We start from the raw sequence: 26,127 nt of genomic DNA, 5'->3' as shown, positions 1-26,127 counted from the left end.
AACGTGGGAAAGATCCAGATGAATAATAACAAGGGCAATAATAAAATAAAGTTGCAGATAAATTACAGACATCATCATCAACATAGATAACAGTACGGAGCCACGTGCCAGCCATCGTTCTCAGTGTTTTCCACGCGTGTACTTAACCGTCACACCAAGCCCACGAGGCAGGTGCCGTCATTAGTCCCACGAGGAGGAAACTGAGGCACAAAGAGGTTGAGCGACTCACCCAAGTTCCCAACAGCTGACATGAGGCAGTAGTGCCCCTGTGAAGCTCCCGTGCCTGCCCTCTCTGCCACCTTGACGAAAGTGCTCCAGCTTTAGCTGCGTCAGAATCACCTGGAGGGGTCAGAGTTTCCGGTTTCAGTAGCTTTGGGATGGAGCTCGAGAATCTGCGCATCCAACAATCTCCCAGGTGACGCTGGTGTTCCAGGAGCGCACAGTTGAAAACGACCACACTGCGATATGCGGGTGGAATGAGAGCGATGGGCTTTTCCCTCCTTGATGAAGACCCTTATCCCCTCACTCTCCCTGAACGTTCTAAAATAACACTTGCACACAGGCGGGGAGAACATCAGGTTGTTAGTTTCCAGAGATGTCCAGTCTCCACCGTGCTCGTAGATGAGTGCCATCCACCTCGTGGGCCGGTGATAAGTACTGATTTTTTAAAGCATGAAGGAATGATTTTCCCCCTCCTACGTAGCCCACCGCTGATTCCTTCTAAAAACTTAGCACTCCGTTGAGTCCAACTTTGAGAGTTTTCAATTTGTCCGTCCTGATACTTCATTCTGTATTCCCTGGTGGGCAGAAAAAGAGCTGATTTTCAGCCACAGAAAAGCAGCTGATAACAAAACAGGGAGGCAACAGGGATCCCTCAACCACAACTCAAGGGATGTCGCATACCTTCAAGGGGAATGGGCCCCAAATCAAACCATAACTTCGGATTTCCAGACGAAAACCGCGATTTAAGGGGATCTGACCTTAAGTTCTATCAAAACAGGTTCCTGTTTATAGGAAAAGTTGCTTTGAAAGCTTTCTTGGATATCAAATATTTCCAACAAAACATTTCTTGGATGATCTGTCTCCTCACTATGAATCCAAAATACCTGGATTAAATTTCACTTTAAGGAACCACGGTTTTAACTAGTAAGTAGAAAAAGACATGCTCGACAAGAATGTGCTTGGGGTTCACTGAACTCAAAAGGTTTAAAAATAATTGAAAATAAAATCAGTGAGGCTTGGCTATCCTCTCTTTGGATCCTGTGACTGTGGCCACTCAAATTCATGTGCTGGGACCTTTGGCTTTGGCCTCATGCCATATTCCTCCCCGCTCTCCAAAGCAGCCTAGGACTCGCCGTTCTCAACTCCATCCATGTCAGCTGAGGACACACATGGCTTTTCCCAGGTGGTCTCAGCAATGGACATGTCTACCGAGAAAGAAGAAGGTGGACAAAGTTGACTCCCAGCAGATCCCAACGGGTGGCTCTTTGGTTCTTATCTGCCAGGGAAATGACTCTTCATTCTGCAAGCCCATTTTTCCCCTCAGGCCCTTGAGAACTGAGCGCGATTAGGAAGAATGATTGGTCTTTCTCCTCCATAAGAATCTGAAGGATCTGAAGGGCAGTGGCGGTTGAGACTATGGGAAATTTGCACCGAGTTTCCTCTGTCTCGATCTATATTTTGAGGATAAGAACTTGGATCCTAATCGACAAAGCTGTGGTTGACTACTGGTTGTTGTAGCTGATTGTGGCTTCCAGTTATGTGCTGTCCCTTTCGGCTGAGTCCGTCGAGAACGAATCTTTCCCTGGGTCTGTCCCTGGGAGTAGGAAATGGAGACTCCGTTTCCATCCTTTTGTGTCAGATGCGGTCATGTGACTGCACTAGCCAATGGAGTGTGAGCCTCAGTAACTCCTGCCCGAACAGAGGCAGCCAACGGATTCCTGGCAGGGTCTCTGGTGGGTCTCGGATGGGGCTGCTCCTTCTTCTGGAGAATCGGAGAAGGGAGACACCAGTGGCTGAGCTACAGCTACAGCTGAGCCAAGGCTAACTTGCAACAAGGGTGAGAAAAAAATCTCTTGTAGCCTAAGCCACGGGATTCTTGGAACTGATTGTTACTGAAGCAAAGTCTAGTGAAAGCCTGACTACAGGGACACAGCTAGTGTAAGTTTTTGTGTCTTAGTATGACAGGAGGAGACAGGATTCAGTAGGCCGAGAGGGAAAGACTAGGACCTGAGGTCCCCGGGGAAAAACACCTGTTTTGGAACAATGCTGGGAGTGTCTGACCACAGCAAGCCCCCTCAGGAGTAAGGTTCCTCTTAAGAATGGAACAGACCCCACCTACTCCCCCTCAGGTTTCCCTCAGGAATTTGACCAAAGACCTAAGTATGGCCACAGACCACCCCTCGTACAATGAGAGCCAATCAGGAACGGACACCCCAGCACCTAGAGCTATCAGGCCAATGAGGAAAGAATCTGAGAAGGAACCAGGGGGAAGAACGGGGGGAGGGCTGACCAGAACCTTACAAAACAAGGACCCTGGCCTCTAGCCCTCACACACTTTCGAATGTCGCCTCTCTGCAAAGAGAGCTTCCCTACTATTCTCCTTTCTGATCTTACATTCTAATAAACTTTTGCCCGCTGCTCATTTTGTGGCCGCCTCTTTGTTCTTCAAAGCCTCATGAGGCTTTGAATAATCTGTGATGAGAGACACACGTTATCATTACAGACAGCTTTCATTTGGGAAAGGGACTACTTAAAAGGAACCAGGAACCTTCCAAAGCAATGACAGACAGTATTGTATCCAATCCTTCCCTTTCCCTCATGAAGAAAGTATTTTCTTGATTTTCTAAAGGAGGAAACGAAGCTTAGTTGAAGTAATTGACACGTGTTCACAGAGTTCATTCATGGCGGACCTTGTTGGCAAACTAGACCTGTCTCCAGAGCTATGTTCTCACGTGGCCACTGTGGCCCTCGGTCATCAAATTCAACTCACAAAGAGCATCTCTACTCATGATGAACATTCATGGAGCATAATGGAAGTTTCTGCTCACTACATGTGAGCATCCGTTACAGAATACATAGCTATGGTTGATTTATTGCTGATACCCTGTCAGGCCGTATAGAGGTGTCACATATTAATTTGAACTCTGTCATTGATTCTGAAAGAGGGACTGCTATTATTTGAGGGTTCCAGGTTAGGAAACTGGGATACAGCACGTGGTTTGCTTGAGCCTGTGCTCCAAGCCTCTCGTCTCTACGCCATGACGTCTCTAGCTCCCGAGGGCCTCAGATCACCCAGAGGTCTGGAAACATGGCTGCGTCCCACCCCAAGCTCCTGATTCAGCGGGTCTAGAGTGGAACCTGAGAATCTGCATTTCTAATAAGTTGCCAGGTGATGCTGGCCCCACTCCTCTTGAGACTACGCTTTGAGAGCGTGACCTACACTATGCACAGCCTAATGAATTGCATAAAATATGTAGGAAATTCCCAAGCACATAAATTGGGTTGTCTCAAACGTTCGTTGCTTTCAAACAAAGGAATGGGCCCTTTGGTGTAAGAACGAAGAGAAAGTTAGTGGAGTTAAATATACAATTATGGTAGCTGCCCAGTGGAGTTTTCAATCACCAGGAGAAGGGTCCCAGGGGACGGAAGTTCAGGTACATTGTCTTGGGGGAGGGGTGGGAATGAGAATCTGGGGGAAAAGGAAAGCAACTGATTGAAAGTTTCCCCAAAGTCTCTTCCCCGAATGGTGGGTGTCATTCTGTTCGTGGGCCAAGAATGCCGTGGGCCTAAGGAGGGAACCTAGACTCTATGGTTGAAAGAGTCGGAGCTGAAAGTTCTTAGCAGTCTTTTGTTAAGCCTTCCCCCAAGCGTGTGGTGCAGGCGTGCCACAAATAAAGGGATTTGTGCTCAGATAACGCGGGGGAAGTTTTGCCTACCAAACAGCCAAACAGCTCACAATCTCTACCCACTGGAGACGGACCCCTCATGTTTGTGTATTACAGGGTCTGAGAAGTCCTGCTGAGCTATGCCCGGCATTTCTAGCACAGTCCGAGGAGTGCGGACTCAGTTTAAACCCTACACTTTGTATCTGGGGGAAAACAGGATGGAAGCAAGCAAGGCTTTGTGCCTGTCCATCCATCTTACAGGCAGGTGTTTGCGTCGCCATGAGATCTCTTGCGATGCGCTGTTCACCTCAATGGACACTGAAGACCGGTACCGTAGAAGAGGATGAATCTGCACCCCACCCCCCCAAAAGCTGCAGCATCAGTATCACTTGGAAGTTCATTTGAAATATCAATTAAGCGACGAATGGATAAAGGAATTGTGGTTCATATACACAATGGAATACTACTTGGCAACGAGAAAGAATGAAATCCGGCCATTTGTAGCAACGCGGGATGGAACCGGAGGGTGTTATGCTAAGTGAAATCAGTCAGGCCGGGAAAAACAGATACCATATGTTTTCACTCTTATGTGGATCCTGAGAAACTTAACAGAACCATGGGGGAAGGGAAGAGGGGGGAAAAAAGTTATAAACAGAGAGGGAGGGAAGCAAACCTTAAGAGACTTCAATACTGAGAACAAACTAAGGGTTGTTGGGGGTGGGGGAGAGGGGAAAGTGGGTGATGGGCATTGAGGAGGGCACCTATTGGGATGAGCACTGGGTGTTGTATGGAAACCAATCTGACAATAAATTATATTTAATAAAAAAATAAAAAATAAATGAAATGTCAATTAAGTTTCACACTTCAGCTGCTGAATCCCAATCTCTCAGGCGCTGCCCCCAAAACCTGGGTCTTAAGAAGAATCCAACTTCCCAAAGGATTATATGGCCAGAGCTTGTCAGCAATGGCTTGGTGGGTTGACGAGGTCTTTCTTGTGCCCTATTATCCATTGGAAAAGCAACAAGTACTCCTTCAAAGACAAATCCTGCATTTTGCATTGCATGTGAGTGTCTAATGATCCAATTTGCCGCTGTGGTCAAATACTTAGCCTTTTCCCTATGTTTCCATTCCATTATTATTGTTTCAAATTCCATAAGTACTAAAAAAAAATCCTTTTCCATCTCTAAATGTGGTTTGCATAGTTATACACTTTACCCCTCAATGTAGATTCATTTTTTAATTTTTTTCATTCCACAGAACATCAACCTTTCTCTGCTCGGCAAAAACAAGTTTAAACAGACACAGGGTTCAACAGGAGACTCATTTTCCATTTTCCATGGCAAAGAATCTGAGCACTGGAATAAGGCAGAGGTATCATTTGCAGAATATTTTTGCAAAGACAGTTTAATTTCCAGCCCTTTATTTGTGAAAGAGCTGGCTAACCTAAATAAAACATTATACATCTGTCTGTTGTTACAAGTGACCAACTTAGCTGAACGTTATTACTTAATAACAGCTAACTTTCCTATAGAGTAAGAGAGTGCAGCAGCTAAAAAGCAAATGGAAATTTCCTTTGGTTTACCACCGTTCGTCTCTCCGTGCTCCGACATGTGAAGAACTTGGGTAATAGGCATACGCTCCCCTCTAATCACAGCATGGCTTGGATGTGCATTGTTGTGGAATGACTGGTAAAACAGGAAAATTTATGTCTGGGGGGAAAAAAAAAACAACCAACCAAGACGAATTGTATTGCGTTAGCCTCCCTAACGCACTGCCCCCGGTTTTCTCTTCGGGGAAGAGATTTCTTTAACTCGGGGATTCTCACTATTCTTGTCTGGATGAGCTCAAACATAACACAGAGAAGGCGGCTCAACAGGGTCCCCTTCAGATTTTAGCCAAAGAGAATAGAATGCAGAGCGTTTGGGTTTGTCTGACCGTAACCTGGAACACATTAGAATGAACGCGTCTGCTTTTGCAGACAGTACTCGTAGAGAAACAAATCTTTTATTTGGTGTATTCTGTTTAATAAAACTCAAACTGAGCATGGCTGGAGCATTAAAAGTGGAAGGAAAAAAAAAATGGGAAGCCAGCCAGGACGGTTCGTTTTCCGTAACCTTCATCTCAGCACTGTTCGCAGAGCACCTCGTTGTTGTTACAATGCATCATTACATAGTTTGCAAAATTTCGCGTTGATTTGCCCCTTAACGAGTCTCTCACTCCCTCAGACTCTGGATCCTTTAACCCCTCCTTTAACCCCTCCCATTTTCCTCGCCTCACACATGTAATATTTTTACTCTAATGAAGGCATAGAGATATAAAAAAGCGTATCACGTTGTAAATCTACATACCGATTTCAGGCTGCCTTGTTTTTCCGGCTGCACGCTGACTACTTTTTCTTCTGTTTAGAATAAATTTGGAATTGTTGGTCTCTATCAATTGATGATTAATGGCCTCGGGGGTGATTCACCTGGACACAAGAGTGGAATTCTTCTCCTTGTTGTTTTCCACGCACACCATTATCATAATTGGAATCTCGTCCCAGACAAAGGAAATTAGGGCTTTTGCTTGATTTGGAACCTAGTTACTTAACAATGGGATCAGTGTCAAAAGATTTTGAAATTCAGTCTCACTGTCGGCTTAAACTTTGACCACGTTTCTCTGATAGAGAAACTGGATATCACAGGCTCTCAGGGGAACACAGTTTATACCCAAATTCTTGGATTGTGGTCAAATGACTTGAAGGAATGGTCATATTTCTGAGCTGTCTGCCTGTTGCAAAGTTGAAAACATAGGAGCTTATGGTGACTGAGTGATAATAAGAAAATCTCAAACTTCAAAATCCCTTTCCATCCAATCGAAGCCTGAGACCCTTGGCAGTTAACTAATCTCCATCAGTAAACAGTATAAGAAGACACTTTCTAACCATCTATAGTTAATTAGCTGGAGGACTAGCAGCCCAATTTTGGTGATTTTAGGGGTTGCCAGGTAGGATAGGAGATTCCCGGTCAAAAATGAATTTCAGGCAGACCACCAATGATTTTCTACTATAACTATGTCCCATGCAATATTTGACATATACTTACACTAAAATTATTTGTTGTTTATCTGAAATCCATAAATATGTACTATATAGATATAGTACAAAGGAGACATATTTTTTTTAAGTTAATGTTTATTTTTGAGAGAGAGAGAGAGACAGAGCACGAGCCGGGGAGGGGCAGAGAGAGAAAGACGCAGAATCCGAAGCAGGCTCCAGGCTCCGAGCCGCCAGCACAGAGCCTGACACGGGGCTCGAACTCACAGACCGAGGGATCAAGATCAGAGCTGAAGTCAGATACTCAACCGACTGAGCCATCCAGGCGCCCCAAGAGACCTATATTTTTATTTTCTGAATCTGGCATCTCTAGGGAAGAGCAAATGTATGCTCGTGGGTAGCTCAGAAGGTCAAAAAATGTAAAGACAAGTTTACTGCGCAGACGACATTCTTAGAAGCGCAGCCAGTCCTGGGAACCCTGTTGACTAATGTGACCATTGTAGGATGACAGAGAGTGGGGTCATTTCATGCCTGGTTCACCAGAAAGTATCAGAAAGTCTAGCTAGCCGGTCTGTTTTCATCTTTTAGCTCGGGGGTCCTTAACCACTTCTGCGTTAGGATCCTGGTGGTCAAACTGCCTTCTCAGAATGGGTTTATGCAGATGAAAATGAAAGAAATATGATTACGGGGGCGCCTGGGTGGCTCGGTCAGTTAAACGCCTGACTCTTGCTTTCGGCTCAGGTCATGATCTCACATTTCATCAACTTGAGCCTCATGTCGGGCTTGACTCTGACAGCACAGAGCCTGCTTGGGATTCTCTCTCTCTTTCTCTCTTTCTCCGCCCCTCCCAAGCTTGTTCCCTCTCTCACTCTCAAAAAAGAAATAAATAAACATTAAGAAAAAAAAGAAATATGATTACAAATGACACCGGTGACAGTAAAAGGCACTCATTAAAGCATTTACAAAAACAAAATTGGGCTTCTTTTTCAAGCATTAATTAATAAGCGCTAATGTTTTGAAAGTGCAGTGAGCAAGAAATGGCGTTTCGGATCTTGGAAACAACTGTACGTAAAGCGGAAATCCTACGATTCCCCCTGTGACCGAATCCCAGTTGGGGGTAGAAGGGTTGCAAAAACAGTATACATTTTGCTTACAGGTGATTGAGGGTGAACCGTCCCTCCCCCGCCCCAGCCTAGGCCATGGACACTCTACCCTTAGCCTCCCCAGACTCCGTGGACCTGGGTTTAAACCCTGCTGTGCATGAGGCCCCACGTGCTGGTCCTGTCGCAGAAATTAAGCCAATGTATTAAATCCTCCCTGACTGATTTCCCCAGGGACGCCCCTGACCCTTGTTACGGGATTTGCCTCTTCTAGAAGAGTAGCTGGGATACCGAACAACCAGAAGCACAGTCCATTCCTTATCCGGCGGGACATCACCGCACGGCGCGGGGTTGGCAGCGACCGGAACGATTCGTGTGACGGTCCCCGTGGGGAGACACCCCCCTCACCCCTTACTAGGAAGCCACCCTACGGTATCTTCTGACGAGGAAACAAAGGGGGAAATGACAGCTCAGAAACACACAGGAGCCCCTGTCTTCAGAGCCTGACACATTGCATTTCCCAGAACTGTGAAGCTGGATTTTTACAGTAAATCTACTATTCGGGCACATGCAACTTTATGTTACCATGATTTCATCATAACCCTTGCCAGGAAGAAAGAAAGCTTACTCATCCACAGAGTGGCTGTTCTGACAACACTCCTCTTTATAAATCCTCCCTTCGGCTGCCAGGATAAGTCTTGCTCACCTTTGCAAAACTAAAGACTCCAGCTCTGCTCTCACTTCGCCTTTCTTCCCTTCAGGATGTGGCCTGGGTGCATCGTGGCCTCCTCCCCCCGAGTTCAGTGCCCTCGGGGCTCCTGTCTCCCGCCTGCCACTCCTTCCTGAAGGTTCTCATTCTCCCCTTCTCGGGTTAATTTCCACCTGTTCTTTAAAAGTCAGGTTGAACATTACCTCCTCTGGGCTTAAAAAAAAAAAAAAAAAAAAAAGCCTTTCTTCATAAACAGCATAGAGGTTAAGAGTACAGGGTCCTGCTTCCGTTAATAGTAGCTGTGTGACTTTCGACAGCTTACTTAACCCCTCTGGGCTCAGTTTCTCATGTGCGGAATGGTGACACTGAAAATTCTTACACACGATGGGGCCGTGTGAGGTTGTAGTACATAAAGCACCATAGCGTGCTGCCTGCTCACACTAATTATTATATAAGAGCTATTATCATTAGGTGCTTGCAATAAACAAAATGTACGGAATATGACGTACCAAAAGGAAATTCTGGTTCACACAGACGACAGCGGAGGGTTCTTACTTTGATTATCGCAAGCTCTCGTCAATGAATAAAAAACCATTGCTCCCCCCCACCCCCCCGCAAACAGCAACCTTTAGAGACATACGCTTCAAAAACATTTTAAAGGTGGAAAGTCTGAAGGGATTTCATTACTCGTTCCTTCATCTGAACGCCAAGAGATCACCGAGCACCTGTTATGTGCTAGGCTCGGCACCGGGTGCCGGAGATCCAGCAGGGAATCCGAGACCAGCACGGTTCTTGCTTCCAGGCAGTTGATGGTAGAGCAGGGAAGGGAGGGATTAGATAAACCAGGAGAGGAAGGTTTAAAGGTATTTGTGGGAAGCCTTAGGGAGAAATTCAGGAACAGATGGGAGAATCGAACCCGGGCTGTGTCATACATCCTAGTCTGGGATCCCGGGAAGGCTTCCCTGGTGTTAAGGTGGAGACATAAAGACTGAGAAGCCCTCGGCAGGTAGGTAGGCGGGCCTGGAGTGAGAGGAGCGTTCTGGCCAGAGGGACACACTGTGTCTGTAAAGGCCCCGGGTGGCACGGAGCTTGCACCTTCCAGGGAGTAGGGGAGTGGAGCAGAGTCAGGCAGGAGCTCGGGGCCGAGCCACACCTCGCAGGGCTTGGGGGCTCCTTGAGGACATCGCCTTCATCCTAGGGGAACGAGAAGCATCTCAGGGTTTCAGTCAAGGAAGAGAGGACCACTCCGGCTTTTAAAGTCACCGTGTTTGCCGCAACATGCAGAATCAGTTGGAAGAGGCTAGCATAGATGCTGGAAGGCTGGAGAGCTGGTGCTTTCGGTAATCCAAGCTATAAATACCGGTGCGGGGACAAGGACAGCGTCAGCCGACTGAGAGGAGCGGGGGGCTCTGAGTTACCTCTTCCAGACAGGGTCAATAGGCACTTGTAACAGGTGGGGGGCAGGGAGCAGGTGAGGTCTCCAAAATGACTCCTGACCTCCGGGCATGAAGATAAGGGGGATGGGCTGGGGGGGTGGTGTTAAAATGAACATACTCATTCAGAGGAGGCTGGATCTTCCACCGGAATTTAAAGATCATTCATAGATTCTCAGACACCCGTGCCGTTCAAACACTTGGATGGTATATGTGTGCAGAGCTCACCCCTGGTGACCCAGCCCCTGCAGGGGTGAGGTCTGGGGGAGCGCTCCGGGGTATGGGCAGGACAGACCTCAGCAGAGGTAAGACCTGGGGGTCTGGGCTGATGTTCACAAGAGAGGGCTGGGCAGGAGGGATGCCTTTAATGTTTCATCCTGCAAATGGAATTTGAAACGTGTAAGTGGATGAGATTCTCCCGGACACGGAGTGTGGGAGAAGCAGTCCCCGTCTGAGCCTTGGGTAGCCCTGGGGACTGGCAGAGTTGGAGGCATTGGCAAATGAGACCTAGAAGCCACTGGTCCAAGAAAAGTCGTCACAGATTTTTAGAGACACGTCAACAGCCCATCTTGTCGCCCATGCAGAGATGAATGGCTTCATAGACAGCTTCAGACAGGTCACTCGCCGTGGCTTTTTCTGGTGGAAACTGACAAAGTTACACCCAAAGTTTAAAATCTTTATTTAGGGGCGCCTGGGTGGCTCGGTTAAGCCTCCGACTTTGGCTCAGGTCATGACCTCACGGCTTGTGCGTTCGAGCCCCTCGTCGGGCTCTGTGCTGGTGGCTCAGAGCCTGGAGCCCGCTTCGGATTCTGTGTCTCCCTCACTCTCTGCCCCTCCCCTGCTCGTGCTCTGTCTCTCACTCCTTCCAAAATAAATAAACATTAAATTTGTTTTTTAAACTCTTTATTTCTACTCTTTGACCCAGTGACTTTATGTCTAAGAATTAATATGAAGTGCGAATTGGGATTAGGTCCAAGAATGTCTTCTGCATTAGTCACAATATTGAAACATTCAGATCGAGCCGCATCACCAAAAAGAAAGAAACGATTTTACATGTGTAAAATATGTATAGGCTAAAACAGTGTGCAGTCTTTGAAAACCATGGCAAAACACTAAACGTGTCCCGTTGAAAACAGGAAGCTGATAAAGCTGGACATGCAGTGTGTTTGCTCCGTGTCTCCCTCGCTAGGTAAGATTAAAATGGAAATGCATCTAACGTGTTAATAGCAGTTATCTCTTCAAAGGAGAACAAAATTAGGAGCGTTTGTCAACCAGACTTTCCATTTTATGGAGTGAGTCTGAAAATTCAATTTCCCTAGTACAGACCATTCCCAAACATTCCAGGTTTTACTGTAAATGAGAAGTGCTCACTGTGCCCTACCGAGAAACTTTCCACATGCTGTGGTGGCCAAACCATACGAAATAATTTACTTTCAGAGACGTTTAGACTGTACCACCTGAGGACCCAGTGTTCAGCAAGTGTCCAGGCCTATTATTTCACATCAGCTTCGGGCCTCATTTAATCGACTGGGAAGAGTTTGCATTCCACCCAACAGGTTTCCTGCCCCACGCCTTTGTTCGGGCGGGTCCCTTTACCCTGAATTCCTTTCCTGTGCCCTATGTCTGGCAAACTCCTATTCATCCCTCAAAGCCCAGCTCGAACGCCACCTCCTTCAGCTTCCAGGGAGAGTTCCCCTTATTCCTTTCTGCTGCCTTTTGTAAGTCGTTCACACCTCACAGTAACACTTACGTGTGGCTGTACTGTTGTGTTTGGGACCCCTCTTTCTCCTTAAACCAGGGTCGGCGAGGGGGTGTTGCATTTAACTTTTTTTTTTATTTGATGTTTATTTATATTTTGAGAGCGAGACAGAGAGACAGAGAGACAGAGCATGAGTGGGGAAGGGGCAGAGAGAGAGGGAGACACAGAATCAGCATCAGGCTCCGGGCTGTGAGCCATCAGCACAGAGCCCGACGCGGGGCTCGAACTCAAGAACCGTGAGATCGTGATCTGAGCCGAGATCGGACGCTCAACCGACTGAGCCACCTAGGCACTCCGTGGGTGTTTCATTTAACTTTTAACCCCAAGGCCAACACAAGGACTGCCGCATGGCAGGGACGTAATGTTGGAGGAAGAGTGGGGTGCCCGAAGATATCATGGAAGTGAACTCCCGGCTGTCCAGACTTAGTATCTGCTGAAGCTCATTTAAAGATATGTCGTCTGATGTTCTGGGTCAGAGGGGAGGCCAGTCCAAGGCCTGGCATGTCAGAGAGAAGAGGGTACAAATATGCCAGTGACCTTGAATCACTGAACTACCAGTGAAGATTTAGGCTTGAGTCATAGCTCAAAGAATAGCCTACAAGATCCTGCCTTAAAGAGAAAATGGGTCTTAGGTTTCTCACGCTGATAAAATTGACAAACATGAGGGCATAAATATATTCAGTTGAGCCTAACCAATTTCTTTCTATGTGTTTCCTGTTCTGCACACTGGCCATCAGAGGTTGAAGGTTTAAGACACCTTTGAGTGCTAGCTCTCTGTTTGAGTTCTCAGGGCAGGGGTCTCTGACGTTTTGTGCCTCAGGAATCCGAGAGCAAGGACAGAATTGAAGTATTCAAACTGAGTTTGTACTTTATTGTTTTCAACGTTTGTTTATATGTTGTGCATTTTATTTTTTTTTAAATTTTTTTTTTCAACGTTTATTTATTTTTGGGACAGAGAGAGACAGAGCATGAACGGGGGAGGGGCAGAGAGAGAGGGAGACACAGAATCGGAAACAGGCTCCAGGCTCCGAGCCATCAGCCCAGAGCCTGACGCGGGGCTCGAACTCACGGAGTGCGAGATCGTGACCTGGCTGAAGTCGGACACTTAACTGACTGCGCCACCCAGGCGCCCCTATATGTTGTGCATTTTAAAAAATGTGCATAATATATTAGTACATACTTGTATATGTGTATTAGTACATATATGTACAAAAGCGTATGTGTTGTGCCTGTAAGTCCAAAGTGTTCGTGTATGTGTGTGTGTGTGTGTGTGTGTGTGTGTGCAGTGGGGGTGGGGGACTGTACATTTTTGAATCCAGTGCTCTATTATTATTTTTTCCTGTTTATTTGTTCTTGAGAGAGAGACACAGAGAGACAGAGAGAGAGGGAGACAGAGGACCCAAAGTGGGTTCTGTGCTGACAGCAAAGAGCCCGATGCGGGGCTTGAACTCAGAAAGCAGGAGATCATGAGCTAAACCGAAGTTGGACGCGCAGAACCTCAAGACTGAGCCCCTCAGGCACCCAGAATCCGACGCTGTGGACGAGTGCTTATGAAACCTTCATGTGCAGACGGATGTCCTGGGGATCCTGTTAAAATGCAGATTCTGATTCAGAAGCTGTGTGCTGAGGTCTGAGAACGTGCATTTCCACCAGGCTCCCGGTGACGAGGCCGGCCACTAGCTTTGGTTTGCAATCAGCATTTTGCAACCCGAGTTCCTCATCGGAACTACACAACACAGAACACAGAGCAATCTGAAACGGCTCCAGTGACCCTTTTCTCTCCCACGGTGGCCGTCACCAGCTGATTTCGCTCGCAGAACTCTACGGAGAAGAAAGCTTTACCTCTGGGAGAAAGTTCAAGGTCGCTAGCTGACTTCCTTTTTTTTTAAACCCTGCTTATAAATCACCGCGCAGCATCACACGTCAGTCCCGTGTTCAATAATTCTTTTCCAGTGTCGGTTCTCCTTTACGAGAAGCAGAGCTAGAAACCAACGTTTTGACCACTCCTGGTCATCCAGGCTCCCGTGTTAAGCAGAAGAAAGCTCAGTCGGAAGTTTCTGACTAGGAAGGGCTACCTCCGTGCACCCTCACCCTGATGGGAGGCTGGTGTTGAAAGTCAGTGGGTTGCAAACGTTCTTTGTCCAAAGGAAGAGGAGAAAAAGAACCCACCCACATCTGTAGCGCTCAGTGAAGATTTGTGAGTGAAAACACACGTGCACAGACGCACACGATATTGACACAACGATTCTCTTAATTCACAGAGTCTACCCGGCCATTCACGTTCGCGTGAATTTTCAAATATCTGTGTCTTCTCGGCTGCGGGGCTGGTATCCAAGTATTTCCATTCCCTGCGGAAAAGTGACTGTGTGATTGAATTGGAACAGTGCTTCCTCCGAATCTAGGCCCATGTCCCACACAAACACAATGCAACCCACAGGATTCAGACTCAGTGCCTGAGATCACGTGTTCAGGATTAGCGAGGACAGTGGCGTGGACGAAGGAGAAGCCCTAAAGGGCCATTCCATTGGCCGTTTGACATGAGTTGGCCCCCAAATGACATCTGGTTGGCCAATTCTTAATGTTCTATCTTGGATCTGTCTTCAGCCCTGGTTTCAGTCAAGAGATCCCGGTTTCAGAGGGTGGAATTGGGAGCCAGACCCTAGCTGCAAACGTTGGGCAATGGCCTTTTGTCTTTCCTGCATGCCATCTCTTGTTTCTGTTTGATCGTAGGTAAATAAACCTCATGGAACAAGAAAGGCCAAATTACTGGCTTCGGATGGTGAGGACAAAAGGTTCAGCTGAGAAGAATGTCTTGCATCACACAGCCTCGAGGACCCCTGGTTTACATCAATATCCCTTGAAGCTGCCCCTCCCCTTCTCACCCCCACTGCCTTGGCTTAGAGGCACATACTTTCTTTCTTCGGTGACCCCAGGAGGCTCATAACCGGGTGCCTGTCCCCAGTGGCCATCCGTGTGAGGCATTCCCCACAGTGCAGCCTTGCCGATCTCCTGAAATCTCTCCTCCACCGCCCAGCTCAGCGGCCCCGGTTATCTACAAACCAAGGCCTGATCCCTTGACCTTATGACCATGGCGTGTGAGTCCTTTAGGAGCCGCCCCTCCTACCCCTGCCTTGGTGCCAGCTTTTCCGCGGCCTGTGCAAGCCATGCCGAATGACTCACGGTTGCCCAAATGGGTTGGTCCTCTGTTGACTGATTCGATACCTTCAAACATGCCAGGCCATCTACTAGAAAGCTCTCTCCCCTTCTTCACTCCCTTCCTCCTGTCTACCTTTGAGACCTTGCTCATTCTGGGGATGTGCTTCCCTTGTTCTCACAGGTTAGGCGCTTTCCCTACCTGCCCCCTTGTCCCTGTGCTTCTGTCTCTCGGAATATTTATCTCAGTGTGGTGGAACTGTTGGTGGACTTCTGAATATCTAATTGCAGTAACAATGATCAGATTAACAACAGCCATTAGCCGAGAGCATACGCATGGCCAGAACTGTGTTGACAGCTCGTGTTCCTGAACTCCAAACTTCAGAGTCACTCTGGCAAAACTCTGGTGAAAATAAGGGGCTTGGATGAGTCAGACAGTTCGCCTGAGGCCACACAACTGGCCAGTAGTGGTGACAATATTTAGATCCTGGTCTGACTCAAATTCCAGCTCGTGCACCACCCTCCGTTGCCTCCTGTTGGAACATAAGCTCTCATACCTTATGTTGCGTGTGCCAATATCGAGGTTCCAACAGGCCCTTAATGTTTATGAATGAATGAATGAATGGGTGAATGAACGGAAGCAGAGGCATTTTGGAGTCTTCCGGTGCTGAGGAAAGCAGCCATGGGTCTCAAAATGAATGCTCCCATATATTGGTGTATTGATGAGCGAAGCGGAGGGAGAGTACTTTGCCTCGGTCCTCTCACTGCTGAAAGACTCAGGGGGGACCATGCCTATGAAGCCAGTGTTCCCTGCAGGGTCATGGTGCTTCCCTGCACCTGCCGGAAGCTGCTGCGATGCCTCTCTTCTTTCTTTCTATGAGTGACTCCGCGGCCACCCAAGCCTGATGCCCGTCCGCCTCTCTCTCCCCACTTCCTTTACAATTACAACACGTCGTCTTCGGTTCTGCCTGCAGCTAAGTCTTGTTTCCATCCCCTGCTTCTCTGCCCTTTCAAGGCTCTACCCTGCTCACTGTCCCTGACCTCCTTTCGGCCTCTCTTTACTCTGACTCCCCTTTAGAGCCACTCTCCCTTCCAAAAATGATGACGTGTTTATGTCCGTCCCCTGAGTCAGCCCTCAACCTGGTTTTCATGTCTTACGTGATATAAAGTCTAAACTTTTTACCCAATGTCCGAGTTTTCTAGGTGAGACCCCCTGGCTGCCATTTTGGGCACATCTCTGGACGTTCACTCCATCATCCATGCTTCAGTGATGGCGAAATGCACTTCTCCGCACACCGCGTGCTGCCCCACATCTTTCTACCTGCCTTTGCTCCCAGTGTGTCCACTGCCTGAAAGGTCCATGTGAGCACAGATCCCCTAGCCGAAACCCCGTGATTCCCCTGCTAACTCCTCCCACCGCAGGTTCGTTTAAGACCTGCCTCTCCTTTACCGCTATAGTATAGTACACTCACTTCAGTATCATGACTTTCTCTGAATGTATCTGTCTCCCCTTCTGGAAGGTGAGTTCTCTGAGAGCAGGGATTGGGCCATGTTCATCTCTGTAGCCACAGAAACACAGTCCCTGGCATATAGTAGGTGCTCCAAAAAAAAACTTTTGATGACTCATCCTCAGGACTCTAAATGAGTCAATAGATTAATAACCAATCCATAAATTAAAGGATGAATGAAGGTCAAAGACATGGCCTAAAACATATGAATGGTTTCAACATACTTATCATTACATGTGAAGCTTTCTAAATTCTTTCTTTGAAGGGACTTACAGTCACGTATTGTCCTATCTCTGAGAGAAGTGAGTTTCCACTGTGCTACAGTTCACCGGGTTAAGGAATGCTTCCTTTGGTCTGTCCTGACTCAGACGCTCCCGGAAGCTGGGAGCTTCCTCCGTTGATGACCCTTACTTGGTGATTCACTGATGTCCTCAAAGAGTACATACACAGATGTTCAGATACGGCTCTTCTCCCCAAGGATGTCTTGCTTTTTTCGGGAATGATTAATCATACCTGTAGTTGCTTGAAGCATCGGAGCTTTCCACTAAAGAAGTCTAATTACGTTCGCATGTGCTTTGTTTCCTTCCTTGTTTACCCCGCTCCCCGTACACACACATACACAAAATCAGCCTGGAAACTGTGGCAGAATCCTATTTGTTTTTATTCACTTGGTGGCCTTTTTCGCAGCTTTCTCGACAACATCTTTCAAAATCCCAAGGATTTCACTGGAAGATCATGGTTAAGGTCAGAAGGAAAGGAGGGAAGGCTCATGAATCCACACGGCGGGTAGGCGTTTCTTCCAATCTCTCCCCTCGCCCTCCAGTCCTTCCCTCCATCCATCAAACCATCGCATTTGATTCCCAGGATTTACTTACTAAAATCAAAGGGGCTAAGCCTTATTTTGAGCAGCCCATCACCGCCTTCTCAGTCGTGAGAAATGGGACCTAGTTTCTAATGCTATTTCTATTACCATTTCGTAAAATATGCAATGAATGATTGAGGAAAACTAACACCACACATAGCCTAGGATTAAAAATGGTGCCATGGCCTTCAAACTCCAGTGGGACAACCCCTCGCTCTGGGTCATTATTTCCTAGAAGATGTGAGTATTCCTCAGTGTCTCCTAATCACCAATATGTCATTCATTCACTCACTCACTCACTCACTCACTTATTCAGCAAGTATTTTACACCATTATAAGAAAAATACGGTCTTATGCCTGGTCCTGGTCCTCAAGTTTTACCATCTAATAGAGGAGATGACATATACATGAATTGTTATAACACCAGGCAGAGTAGGATCCTTTCCGGCTAACTCTTAGGGACATGTAAAACTCCTATAATACAACTTACGATGTTTATTGGTTCATGTGTTTCTCCCATCCCACAAGTCTGCAAGCTGCATAAATACAAGGACTGTGTCTTATTCTAATGCTCTGTATTGTCCTGATGTAACAGTGTCTTCCCAGCTGACGTGAACGAATGTACTATATAGAAACATAGGGAAAACGTCCAAGAAAGGATCGATTCTTTCCAACTGGAAGAATCACAGAAGTCTTTGTGCATTTTCTGTAGGAAGAGGAAATAGGAGAAAGGGAATTGTCTGTGAGGGGAACTTCCCAGGCAAAAAAAAAAAAAGGATGATGTGGTGGCAAAATACTTTCTTGAGTAGGTTCATTTGATTGGACCATAGGTTATATCAATAATTCCAACTGTGGCTGCATATAAGAAACATATGGAGAAGTTTTTAAATGTCTTAATCCCTTGGCTTCTCCACACATCAGCTGAATCAGAATCTCTCATCGGGGGGAGGAAAGGAGAGACATATTATTAGGAGCCTGAGTTTCGGTACTTTTTCAAAATATCCCGTTTGCTTCTAATGTGTCCTGATGGTTGAGAATCACTGTGGTGCCTTAAGAGATTAAATATGAGGATGGATTAAAAGCTCAAGTGGAAATAGATTTTAAAGAGCTTTAAAGCCGAAGAGTTTGATCTGTCGACAGGTAAAAAGAAGCCAGGCTCATGTAGCAAGACAGATTGAGATGAAGAGAGTAGATAGAGATGAGATAAGATGCCGTTAATGCAAGAAAAATAAAGCAATACACGAACTCCAGGGCATCACCACCTTGGCTTACCAACAGGTAACACTCACACACCTGTTAGATGTGAGGTGGTGGCAGGGGAACAGGAGCTGCTTTGTCCCCGGATGAAGAAGAAGGCCTGAAAGACAGAGTATTGAAGGCAACGCCGTGAGATTGGCTCTCCTCGTTTGCTTTGAAGCGTTCTTCTCTAGGAAGTAAATTTGGGGCTGGTGGTGAAGATTTGGGAATCGCCGCCCGGGAGCAGACGTGAACCGCATGAGTCAATGAGATCTGTACCAAGGAAAAATACCAACGGCAGAAGGAAGCTGAGGGCTGAAGCTAGGAGGCGGGCCACATTGGGGAGGACTGGAGGACTTTTCGGGAATGCAGCTGGGCAAGAACAGCCAGAGGGTTGGGCAACCGTGTAGTTCATCAGAGTGGACAACCAGGGAAATGAGATTTCAGGAAATAGGACATGATCTAGGAGTTGAAGATTTGAGGGTGGACAGGAGGCACTGCTGCTCCCAGGGGTGAGTCCTGGAAAGGAGGGGGGGACCCCTGTTTCCCTAAGAGAGAAGGGAAAGAGGAAAGGTTATACCCACTGCTCATGTACTTATTGAGCACCTACTATTTTCCGGACTCTCTCAAACACTGGGGACACCACGGTACAAGCAGATGCTTGTTCTCATGAAGCTTCTGTTCCAGCTGAGGGGGAGGGGAAGGAAGGTAGGAAACGTTATGGAAAATACTGAGCAGTAGAAGACGAACGCTGCTGAACTGTGCCCTTGGTCCAGGGAACGGACTAAGTATGGTCCTTTGGGGAAATGTGAGCAGGGTGGAAAGATGTGGAAGAAACTGGAGCTAGCTCTCGAGAAGCCAGGAGACGAGACGAGAGAGGAAGGAGTCTAAACAGCCGCAGGACCCGGTCTCTTGGCTACACCTGCTATGACTTCGCAGATGTCGATGCTGAGTACCTGGGAGCCCCGGCCGAGTACAGAAGAGGAGAGGTGCCCGGAGCCGGGGACCGGCGAGGCCTCATTGGTAAAAGGTGACCGGGACTTGGGATTACAAATACCACGGTAGAAACATAAACATCGAAAACCCGCAGAATGTAAATTCTCAAGGTCACGGCGCGCTCATCGGCTCGTGGAATCCATACGGTAATTGAGCACATTAAGAAGCCTACTAACTCTGCTATTGAGTTTTAGAAGGGCTATAATTTAGTATCGCCAGCTATCAATTAGGCCTGTTTTCCTCATCTGTAAAATGAAAGGGTTGGGCGAAATGGCCTCCAAGCTCTCTCCGGCATGGGCAGCCGGTGAACAGCAGAGAAAACGCGAAAATCTGAAACTCGGTTTACTTCTTTAACGTGTACATTGAATGTGTGACTCTCGGTGTCAGCTGCACAGCTAAGACGGCTCTGGGCTGACTAGGCCCTTGGTCTCCAGGACCATCGTGGTTTGAAAGATTAATCGCCCTGTGAACATACACAGCCTAAGTTCTGCTGGGAGAAATCTCAGGTGTCACGGGTAGTTGACAAGTTGTCGATAGGACATTGGAACAGACTGACAAGAAAATTCTTAGAGACCAAGGGGTTCTAGTTATTTGCAAGCTGGGGAAATTGATTTGTCAATATCGGGGAAAAGGGGGAGACACTGGTTAAAAGACGCCAAGGAAGGAAAGAAGGAAGGAAGGAAGGAAGGAAGGAAGGAAGGAAGGAAAGAAAAGGAAGGAATGGAAAGGAAGGGAAGGGAAGAAGCTTTCCAAATATTAGAATGAATAGGTAGGTATATGAAATAGAGTTATACACATATGAGTCATCTCTCAGAGCTAAGATGAATTTACAGCAGTCTATGTAGGATCTTTCTCACTCCCAAAAATTGTGACTTAGAGTTAACCAGGCCTGAAGCAGAGCCTAAAAGCCCAAGGTAAAATGCTATCAATCGGACAGTCAGTAAGGATTACTAGACTACTAGCTAGCTATCATCACTTAATATTTTAAATACCTTCCCCCTAGGGGCGCCTGGGTGGCGCAGTCGGTTAAGCGTCCGACTTCAGCCAGGTCACGATCTCGCGGTCCGTGAGTTCGAGCCCCACGTCGGGCTCTGGGCTGATGGCTCCGGGAGCCTGTTTCCGATTCTGTGTCTCCCTCTCTCTCTGCCCCTCCCCCGTTCATGCTCTGTCTCTCTCTGTCCCAAAAATAAATAAACGTTGAAAAAAAATTTTTAAAAAAATAAAAAAAATACCTTCCCCCTCTTCACAAGCCATGCGGTTTGTGGATAATACAATACACGATATTGGAAGAAGTAAGCCTCCGTATGTGCTTGTTCAAACAGCTGCATTTGTTAGACACCTTGCCATTGAAATCAAGGTCTTTAAGGCTCAAACATCAGTGCTAATGCTGCAAGTTATTTATTTGTGAATTTAATCTGAATTAAGAGCTAATTGCTATTTTTAGAAGCATGCCTGTTCTTTACTAATAGTTGTATACCCAAAGCCTTCGTTCAGGAAAATAAACTGGGGCTTCAGTCTCTACAGCATAGGGTACAAGTATTCATCACTCTTTTTCCTCATGAGGTTAAATACTGTCTTTATTTGCAGTCCCATAGCGTAGTGCCTACCCACATTTAAGCACTAGAAGTTTCAAACACGGGAGTTTTCTTCAAATCAGTAAGATACATATTAGTTGAAATGGAAAAGAGTGGAGAGTAGGGGGAAAAAAAATCATGCCTGAGGTCACGATGAATCATTTTGGTTGGACCTTCCAGAAATTCCCTAGTCTTGTGAGGTTTGGATGTTTTATTTTTCCCTTCCCTCCGTGGCACCCTGGGTGGCCAGCGGGAAGCACTCTGGGGGCCTTACCTTGAGTCCAGGTGCTGGGACCCAGCTCAACCGAAGGTCCTGGAGATCTGGGGCAGTGACCAGGGGGCCCGGCTCTGCAGGAAGGACCTGGGACGGGGTGTGCAGTCCAACCTTGGGCCGCATGCTCACGGGATGGCCAAAGCTGGGTAATGGAGCCTCCCTCACCCACTTCCACGGTGGATGAACAGCAGAGCCTTTGGCCCACGAGAAATTCCAGCCCGGGACTTTGGATTTTATGGGTGAACGACAGCCCCCTTGCAAAAAAAGAAAAAAAGGTACTTGTATCTGCCCTGGCTCCAGATTCTTTTATATGCTGTTTGACAATAGAAACTGCCAAGCAGAACGACCGCCTGGAAGGAGGCACAGCATTTTCTCATGCTTCATGGGTGGTGGGGACGCTAGCAATTCTCCCTCTCGCCTGGATTCTCTCCCACGGGCCTCTGGAGCCTTGGGAGGTTATCTGATCAAGAATCACATTTCAATCACTCTCAGAGCTGTCGTGGGCCTCACACTCTCGGTCACGGGCCCGATCGCGGGGCTCGGTCACAGGTTGCGTGGTTGGTTTTCAAGACACCAAGCTACTGGGGCACCTCAGTCAGTTAAGCGTCTGACTTCGGCTCAGGTCCTGATCTTGTGGTTTGTGAGTTCGAGCCCCGCGTTGGGCTCTGTGCTGACAGCTCAGAGCCTGGAGCCTGCTTCAGAGTCTGTGTCTCCCTCACTCCCTGCCCCTCCCCCAATCTCTCTCTCTCTCTCTCTCTCTCTCAAAAATAAACATTAAAATACCAAGCTACCAAGCAGCCCCTTGTGGTGGAGAATTATTGTAAACAAATGAGAACACACTAGAAATTTCCCGTGACTTTGGATGGCTCTCATGTGCCATCATTTTCGATGACCTCCATATGCATTTCTCCAGATGTTTCTTCTCTGCCAGTCTGTTCCCATAATGACCTCTGGACAGGATGTGGAGTACCTGCCTGGAATAATAACGACCAGGCCTGCAGCCAGGTTGTGGACAGTTGTATCGGGGAAGCATTCTAGTGCACAGGCTCACTGCTTCCTGACTAGAAAATACTGACATGGTGTTCAGCTCAGTCCTCAGAACATTCTTTATAGGACCATCCCTGGGAATGACAGTGTTCAGGGAAGGAACTATTAACAAATGTCAACAGTTTAGGGGCCGCAGGGATTGTTTTCCTGTGATCAACCTGTCTTCTCTCTCTCTGTCTCTCTCTCTGTCTCTCTCCCCACCCCCGACACACACCCTGGTCCAATTTACAGTTTTTGACCAAATCGGATGAATCATCACATATTCAGTCAATATTATTCCATGCTCAGCTTTGTCTCGAGCATTTTGGTGATAGAGATGCAACATGAAATAGTGAAAAAATATGGGGTTGGAGCCAGACAGACTTGGGTTCAAATATCAGGTCTTCTGATATGACAGTGGGGGGAGAGGGGAGGCCCTTAAAGTCTGGAAGCTTGTGCCAAGCTCAGGAGGGACTCATCCCGAGGACAAAGGGAGATGCCCTGTGGAAAGTACTTGGGAAAGTGACCTTGGACAAGTATTCAGTCTCCCTGATTGTCAGATTCCTCCTTTCCAAAAAGGGGCGCCTGGGTGGCTCAGTCAGTAGAGTGTCAGACTCTTGATTTTGGCTCAGGTCACGGTCCCAGGGTCATGGGATCGAGCCCTGTATTTGACTCTGTGCTTAATGTAGAGCCTGCTGAAAAGTCTCTCTCTTTTCCTTTGCCCCTCTCCCCTGCTCACACTCTCTAAATAAATAAATAAATAAATAAATAAATAAATAAATAAGGGAGATGATAAGGCTCACCTCGCATTAGGATCACAAACAGCCAGCCGAATGCACCCAACACAGGGTGCCAAGCAGGACCCTGAGAAGCATGGCTGGCTGTCACTCGGTCAAGGGCGAGAGGCCCCCAGCCATCAGGGGCTTGTCATCTGATTGGGGTGGGAGGCAGCACCTGTGCCCAACAAACAGCCACTCGGGGACCCAACATATGAAAAGGGCTTCATTGCCCAGAGACATTCTGGGTTGGGTTCAGCCCAGAGAGAAGGAAATTCAGGGAGTCCAGAAGTGATGAGGCCCCTGTGGAAGGGACAACCGAGCCTCGTGGGCCTTGAAGGGAGGGTGTTGAAGGCGGATAACAAGACTGGAAGCGTAAGGAAAGAACAGCGGCCTTGGGGAAAGAGGCCACACCGGCAAAGCCAACAAGGTGAGGTTGAATGCAGAGCAACTGAACAGAGGGCCTGGGTGAGGAGGGGAGCTTGGGAAATGGAGGTCAAGTGACAGCGTTGGCGATAAGCAGGTCGGCTAACGGATGCCCTGGTCTGCGCTCGTGACCGTCCGATTCCGGAAATCTGGGTAAGACGGCTGCCAACCGCACACGTCCCCAAGTCCTAGGGACACCTGGTACTTCGGTGCCAACCTTCCTCTCTGTCTCCTTTTCCCTGATTTTAGAGAGCACTGTGGTTTCTTTCCCGACCAGGCTGTGCAGTATGTACTCAATTTATAGTTTACAGGGATTTCTCACACACCCATGTATGTTTTCCACTGAAGTCTGTACTTTTTCCTAGACCCGCCCGAATTCCAGAGCATGGCTCATTTGTACGCCAAGTTCATAGTATTTCTCTTTGTCACTCTCCTCTTCTTCTAAAACCTAGGAGAAAGTTACCTTTTTAATGTTTCTGCGTGTTTTTAACAGCAAAAAAAAAAAAAAAAAAAAAATGAAGGATGTCAAAAAAATAATTACAAGGGTAATTTCTGATTCAATCTGCCTTGAGAACAACCCCGTCAACGGGCTTCTGCCAAGTCTAAAATCTTGTTCATCACAGTTTGAGTAGCTACAGGGGCATGATCCCTTTTATAAGTAAAAGAACAATAATAAAAAAAAAATCTGGTTGAAGATTTTGTGAGAGTGGTGACCTAGCCTCTGGAATTCTGGGCTCCTTTACAAAGTCAGGAAAACAGACCCATATAAAAAGGGAATTAGGTCCTCGGGGAGGAAAGTCAGCTCACGTGGGTCATTTTGAGAGTGGTTCTATCTACTGATGCCTAGAAGACAGAAGAGCCTTCCCTGACACGTTCGTCCAAAGCGTCTTCTCTGACTCCCTGGTGTCTCTATGGCAGGCATTCCTCCAAGTTCACGGATGAGAAACAGGGAAGTTGGGGACGAGGCAGAGGCTCACGCGGCCCGGAGGTGGGGGCTCCAGCCCAGGGTTTTCACCTCCTTTCACTACCCTTCTTCTTGCCAGCCATTCTAAGGAAGTGTGCTCACCTCGGGCTGGGCGGAAGGGGGTGCTGAAGAATCTGTTGGGGAAGTGGGGCCCTGGGGTGGAGACAGAAGGAACCAGTCTCTGTTGTTTGATGGCTTCCCGTGTGCCCCAAATATGCGAAGACACCGGGGCTCGTAACACCAGTGCACGTTACCCTAGGGCTCCGTGGCTGGGAGTTCACACACTTGGATTTCACATCCGGAATGTCTGCTTCCAGAATCCAAAGTCTCTCGTCGTGAGAGCATCCTGCCTCTTTCTTTTTGAGAAATTTGTTTTTAATGTGTATTTATTTTTGACAGAGAGAGAGAGAGAGACAGAGCGTGAGCGGGGGAGGGGCAGAGAGAGAGGGAGACACAGAATCCGAAGGAGGCTCCAGGCTCTGAGCTGTCAGCACAGAGCCCGACGCGGGGCTCGAACTCACAAACCGGGAGATCGCGACCTGAGCCGAAGTCGGCCGCTCAACCGACTGAGCCACCCAGGTGCCCCTTGCCTCTTTCTTAACAGAGTGAACTTCTTTTTGTCAAGCTTCCACCATTACCTGCCAGGGGCTTTTTCTCTCTCATCTTTTGTTTCTTTAAGGCTTCAAGAATTCTTATCACATATGTATATTCTCCTTTCCAGAAGTTTCTGAAATATTACTCATTTGACTTTTGCTGAGAAAAATTAAGGCTTCCACTCTTTGAATCCACGTATGCATTTTTCAAAAGGGCTATAATACTGCACTTTGTGTTTTGCTGAAGTTTTGTTTAATCACAGCACGGCACCAAACACCCAGAAGGTATTCCCCGCAAAATAAACTTCAAGCTGTAGGTTCAGTGCCAACAGCAGCTAATTGTTCTGAGGGAACTGGCATTGCTTGCTCGTTCTCTCTCCCTCGTTATGACTGTCTTTGTCAGATCCTGCTTGTGTTCACAAGGTCGCCGATCTTAAGAAAGAATAAACTTGAAAAGTCTTGCTTTAATCATTGCAGTAATTAGCAAATTTGGACACTGCATTATCTTTCCCTTTTTACTGGAAACACATTCAAGCATGGGCTTGTCGCTTTTCCAGGGCGTCTCAGGAAGACTGAAGCTCATAACTTGCAAAAACCAGGTATCTATCCAGGTACGAAGGAGCCTGAGTTGCTGGAAACTTCCTTCAGGAGCACATGTCAGTGCCCCTCCCCACGAAACCTATACGTTTACAATCGTGATAGAGGTCGATTTATTGGATCACTTGGTTGACTTTTCAGGAGGAGAAGGACCGGGCTCGCCACCCTTAGAACGCACACTGGAAGAGAAGAGACTTTCGCCATCGACAGGCTCAGAAGG

At 47.4% G+C, this 26,127-nt stretch overlaps 1 protein-coding gene across 14 annotated transcripts in view; it reads right to left on the bottom strand.

Moving 5' to 3' along the window:
• KCNJ15 (potassium inwardly rectifying channel subfamily J member 15) overlaps positions 1 to 26,127 on the bottom strand; it is a 77,217-nt gene that overhangs the window by 8,017 nt on the left and 43,073 nt on the right. For 6 of the 14 annotated variants that reach the window (XM_047099440.1, XM_047099445.1, XM_047099436.1 and 3 more), the window contains one exon: positions 230 to 797. The exons of 2 other annotated variants lie outside the window; for them this stretch is intronic. The gene's annotated coding sequence lies outside the window, so the exon portion shown is untranslated. Of the gene's footprint in view, positions 1 to 229; positions 798 to 13,055; positions 14,271 to 18,738; positions 20,670 to 20,909; positions 21,780 to 26,127 lie in introns of those variants that run through there. 6 more of the 14 variants (XM_047099441.1, XM_047099442.1, XR_006965672.1 and 3 more) reach the window with 6 other exon arrangements.

Source organism: Lynx rufus, unplaced genomic scaffold (assembly GCF_022079265.1).
Source record: "Lynx rufus isolate CCGP_SWC_20201006 ecotype Redwood Valley unplaced genomic scaffold, mLynRuf1.p SCAF_5, whole genome shotgun sequence".
NCBI lineage: Eukaryota > Metazoa > Chordata > Mammalia > Carnivora > Felidae > Lynx > Lynx rufus.
Note: the sequence above shows the minus strand (reverse complement) of the source record. Positions and strands in the feature narration are given on the sequence as shown.